The sequence below is a fragment of the Bombina bombina genome, chromosome 1 (genome assembly GCF_027579735.1).
Source record: "Bombina bombina isolate aBomBom1 chromosome 1, aBomBom1.pri, whole genome shotgun sequence".
Lineage (NCBI taxonomy): Eukaryota > Metazoa > Chordata > Amphibia > Anura > Bombinatoridae > Bombina > Bombina bombina.
The window spans coordinates 1167793791-1167799976 of record NC_069499.1 but is presented as its reverse complement, the minus strand read 5'-3'; positions in this window follow the sequence as shown (position 1 = coordinate 1167799976).

Genomic DNA, 6186 nt, shown 5'->3' with positions numbered 1-6186 from the left:
AGATAGATAAGTTAAATTCTTGTGGTCAGTAAGAATGAGCACTGGCGTGCTAGTACCCTCGAGATGATGCCTCCATTCCTTGAGTGCCAAAATTATGGCCAGTAATTCCCTGTCGCCAATTTCATAATTGCACTCCGCTGGAAACAATTTCTTAGAGAAGAAACCACACGGATGCAAGGAACCGTCAGGCGTAGGATGTTGAGACAAGAGGGCACCTACTCCAGTCTCAGACGCATTGACCTCAAGAACGAAAGGCAGGACAGGGTTAGGATGAGCCAGAACTGGAGCGGCAGCAAAGGCAGTCTTAAGACTATCAAAGGCCTTAATGACAGTAGGTGACCAATGGAGTGGATAATTCTCTTTACGGGTCATGTCTGTGATAGGTTTGACCAAGGAAGAAAAGTTTTTAGGCGAACCCCAAAAAATGTTGAATAGACCAAAGACCAACTGGGCATGGCCACTGCAGAACTGCAGATAACTTGTCAGGATCCATGGAGAACCCTGCAACGGAGATAACATAACCTAGGAAGGTTACTTGAGTCTGATGGAACTCACATTTCTCGAGTTTACAAAACAGGCCGTTCTCATGTAGTCTCTGAAGAACCCGTGTAACATCAGAACGATGAGTCTCAAGTGTGGGTGAGTGTATGAGGATGTCGTCAAAGTACACCACAACACATTGTTGCAACATATCTCGTAGGACATCATTAATAAATTCTTTGAAAAACAGCAGGAGCATTACATAGGCCAAAGGGCATTACAAGATACTCATAATGCCCGCTCCTGGTGTTAAATGCTGTTTTCCATTCGTGGCCCTCCTTGATCCTAACGAGATTGTACGCTTCTCTCAAATCAAGTTTAGTAAAGACTGTAGCTCCCTTGAGGCGGTCAAAGAGTTCCGTAATGAGCGGAATAGGGTAAGCATTCTTAATGGTAAGATGATTAAGACCCTTATAATCGATGCATGGTCTTAACTCGCCACCCTTTTTCTTTACAAAGAAGAAGCCAGCCCCTGCAGGAGAGCAGGATTTGCGGATGATCCCCCGTGACAGAGCATCGGCAACATACTCCTCCATAGCATAATTCTCTGCAACAGACAGAGGGTAAACCCGGCCCCGAGGAGGAATGGCTATAGGTTGCAGGTCTAGGGCACAATCGTAAGACCGGTGAGGAGGCAACGTACCGGCATGCACCTTGTCAAAAACATCTAGAAACTCTTGGTACTCCTCTGGCAATTGAGATACCGAAGAAGTGCACAAGACTTTAACTGGTTTTCGAAGACAAGTGGAAATACATTGCGGAGACCACGACAACATTTCAAACCTGCGCCAATCGAGACTGGGATTGTGCTTTTGGAGCCAGGGATAACCCAGAACAACAGGAAAATGCGGAGAGTTTATTATCTGAAACTGGAGGGTTTCAAAATGGAGAGCCCCAACAGCCATGGACAACGGAGCAGTTTCGTGAGTAACGATTGCGGGCTGAAGGGGCCTGCCATCAATGGCCTCAATAGCAAGTGGAATGGACCGAGGCAAAACAGGAATGGAGTGCTTTGATACAAAAGCACTTTCAATGAAATAGCCCACAGCACCGGAGTCAACAAGAGCCTGGGTGACTATGGAGGAGTCCACCCAGGAAAATACAACTGTGAACAAAGGTTTCTCCTTTAGCAGTTCTGGGGACAAGGATAAATCACCCAAGGTCTGCACCCGACAGGACCTTAGGTGTGAGCGTTTCCCGGCTGTGTAGGACAAGACTTCAAAAGGTGGCCCTGTAACCCACAATAGAGGCAGAGACCCTCCCTCCTCTTAAAGGCCCTCTCCACCGCGGAGAGACACGTGAATCCCAACTGCATTGGCTCAGCAGTACCTGGTGACTCGGGACCAGGAGGCATGGGAGGAGAGGGAGGCATGGGTGGGAACGAACACGTAAGAGACAATGGAACAGGAGGCTTCCGCAAGCGCTCCTTGAAAGAGGACCTCTCACTTAGTCTGATGTCAATTAGGATCAAAAAAGACACCAATGCCTCAAGATCTTCTGGTAAATCTCTGGCAGCAACTTCGTCTTTAATCACATCAGAGAGCACATGAAAGAAGGTGGCAACCAGGGCTTCATTGTTCCAACCTTCCTCTGCAGCAAGCATACAGAACTCAATGGCATACTGAGCAACAGATCTTGTACCTTGCTGAATGGACATGTGTCATTTAGCAGCAGAGCAGGAGCGAGCCAGAACATAAAATACCCTTCAAAAGGAGGCCACAAATTCAGGGTAATTAGAAATCACAGGTTTATTAGTCTCCCACAAGGGATTAGCCCAAGCAAGAGCTGTGTCAGAGTGTAACGAGATGAGAAATCCCACCATAGCTCTGTCAGAGGGAAACGCCTGAGGTAATATCTCAAAGTAAATGCCCACTTGGTTCAAAAACCCTCTGCACTTATTAGGATCGCCTCCATAATGCTGAGGTAGAGGTGCAGAACCGGACATGCTCCTGGTAGGACTAGGTGCAGCAGCAGAAACAGGAGCAGCCATAACTTGCGGGACACTTAGGTCTAAATGTGCAGTGCGAGTCAGCAGGGTTTGCAGGGCTAGTGCAAATTGATCCAAGCAGTGATCCTGTTCATCCATCCTGGAAATTATGGCAGGTAAAGGTGGATTGTTAGCACCATCAGGATTCATGGCCCTTGCATAATGTCAGGGTGCCAGGAATCAGACTGAGACAAGAAGTGCAAAAATAATCACACCTTTATTAATAGCAAAAAATAATAAAAAGTCCACAAGACAAATAACAAGCCAGGAATCAAAACCAGAGCTGGTAGTCAGACGAGCCGAGTCAGGAGCCAAAGCGAGTAGTCAGACGAACCAGAATCAGGAACAAGGAGAACAGCAGAGTCAGCAACAAGCCAGGGATCAGGAACCAGGTGGGACGTCAGACAGCCAGGTAATATACTGGAGCTCTCACAAACAGGTCTGAGACAATGCAAGGGCAAAGCATACTGAACAGAGGCCCTTTAAATAATAAGTGATGACATCACAATTCTGAGACTGTATCCTGTCTCACACGGATGATGTACACCAGTCTGGCCATAAAAGGAAGTGCAGGAAATGAGCAGCATTACACAGTATGCACCAGAGTCAGCAAGAGAGGTGAGTAAAATGACTGCCAGTAGCACATGGCAAACAAAACAGGGAAAAAATCCTGACACAATCAGCATCAGCAGAGCTGAGGTCATGCATTGCTGTACTGTGATCTCATGAGATTTCACGAAATTCTCGCAAGATTTCATAGTAAACTCCCTTAAACTGAATATGGAAATAACATGACAGAGCCTGCACGTGCCAGATGCACTCTCCCTTGCAAGTCCTGGGACTAGTATTCTGATTGGCTGTTTAAAGTCCCTTTACAATGGGATGTGACTACTGAGAACATTTTGAGGCAAAATATCTTCCTTTTTTGCATATTGATGCTCAGGTAATATTTTTAGTCAACTTTTTATCACTATGCTGCATCGCTTTCAAGTGCTTCAACATTTGGGTAACATGCCCTTTTAACCACAACCTATTCTGAAAGAGGAATGGGACATCTGCAATGTCAAAAATTTGCTTTAGTAATTAGAAATCAGGAATGGATTTTATACATGACTACAAGTAAGTCATTTGTTATTTAGACAGACATTAACATAATTTTTATAATGTATATTATGCATAACCATATTGCAAAGATGTGCATATTTAAAAAAAACAACAACCTTTTGTTAGTAAAATATGCAGAGTTTTGCTGCCATGGATACACCCCTTGAACAGTCTCTTGAAAAGCTTCTTGAGCATGTTTAACATATCTCATTTGCTGTGGCCAATTATGGCTAGAAAAAAACGTCTGCATTCATATGATTAATCATTGTGTAGCATGTTGCTGTAGAATTCCGATTATCCTAGCTTTAGTGTAGCTATAATATAGATTTTATTAAAGACACAGAGACACCTCTTCTTCTTTGGGATAAACTTATATCCTATTCACATTTCACTTTCTATAGTTAGTTACACAAGTAAAGTCAACATAAGACTAATATAATAAGTGTTCAACGCACACACAAAAAAAAAAAAAAAAAAAGTTTGTTATATTTTGGTACATTTGGAAGAACACAATATATCTTCTTATTTCTCACGGCCATATTACATGGTTGTTGTTTGTTACACAAAAAACATAAGTGTATTATCACAGTTTGATTGTATTTCAATTTTTATTTGCACTTTCTTTTCCATTTGCTTATGGAAAAATACTTTACTCAGGTTAACCAACACCCTTTGAAAATGCCTGCTAAATCCAGAGAGAAAAAAAATAAGGGGGCAGATGTGAGTTCTGATTTTCCTGAAACTCCTTCTATTACCACTAATAACCAGACCCTAGTACTACAACTTAGTAATTTATTTTCACCTCAGTTTGAAATAATTAAAAAAAGAGTTAAATGGTATATAATTAGAACTTAATACTCTCAACACAGAAGTGAAACAATTTGCCACTAGAATGACAGAGGCAGAAGACAGGATATCCGATTTAGAGGATATAATTAATAAGCAAGAAAGTTTGCTAACTAAACAACAAGCTAAAATCCAAAATATTGAGGCACGTCTAGAAGAACAGGAGGATCGTTCTAGACGTAACAATATTAGAGTAGTAGGTATCCCTGAAACCTCAGAATATGATAATCTGATTGAGTTTACTTCACTAACTCTGCCTGAAGCTTTAGGATTTCCTCCGCAAACTTTACCCTTATCTATTGAGAGAGCACACAGATTAGGACCTAAGAGATATTCTGAAAATGGTACAGTTAGAGACAGGGTTTGTATATTCAAACTTTTGAGATTCCAAGATAAAGTTGAAATGTTGAGATTATATAGGAAATCTGAAACGTTTACTATTAATGGAAATTTTTTTATTTTGTTTCAAGATTTCTCTAACGAGACAGTACAAAAAAGGAAAGTTATGTCACCTGTATGCACATTAATGATAAACAAAGGTATGAAAGCACGTTTGATCTACCCCGCTAAGATTATAGTAGATTTTCTGAAGCTTCTAAAGCACGAGAATACATGGATTCTAGAGAGGGATAGAGGATACTAACTGGCAGTAGTCCATGATATCCAGGATAGAACAAGCTCCATTATATAGCAGATATGTATAATGAAACAGGAACGGTTAAACTGTTATTTCTTTTTCTCTCCAGTATGTTCTTTTCCCCTCTTTTTTTTTTCTCTCTCTCTTCCCCTCTCCGACTCCTCTCCCCCGCTTCTGTTAGGCCTGGGGATGAGGGTGAAATATTGCTTCCCATATCCCATATTGTGGTTGGGGTTTAATGACGGATTTCCTTTTAGGCTTTGCCCTTTTAAATAATCTGGTCCATGATAGAGATACAAGAGTGTATGTTTTGGACTATATGGTTAAGCATGAAACCGAATGTTTTTGTCTTTTTAGGTTTTTGGGATTTGATTAAAATTTTATTTTTCTTTTAAACATGACTGATTCAATAGGGAATTTAAAGATCCTCTCGTGGAATGTGGGGGGTATTACTAACCCTGCAAAACGAAAACTTGTTATTAAAAAACTAGGTTCCCAAAAACCAAGTATTGTATTTTTACAAGAAACTCACCTAAAAAATGTTGAGATCTTGAAGTTGCGATCTAGATGGGTAGGAGAGGTATTAGCGACTTCTTGTAAAAATAGGAAAGCTGGGGTGGCCTTCTTGATAAATAAGAATTTAACATATCAAATTATACAGAGCGATTTAGACCCAGAGGCAAGATTTATGATAGTACAAATTTTAATTAATGGGTCCAGGCTGGTCTTATGTAATATATATGCACCGAATATATTCTCTAAAGTATTCTGGGAAAAGTTAAAGATTAAACTATTTCCTTATGTAGCAGATAAAATGATAATAGGAGGGGATTTTAATCTTTCACTCTGCCCTGCGATTGATAGATTTTCCAAAAAAAATATGGCCTTATACAATAAACAAGCTAAATTTATGGAAAAGTTCTGTTATCAACTAAAATTAATTGACATCTGGAGACTTTATAACCCTGATCAACGCATATTTACATGTGAATCTAAAACATTCAGGACATTTTCTAGAATCGACTTTATTTTAGTAACAGAATCTTTATCATTGCAAAAAATGCAGGGTGAA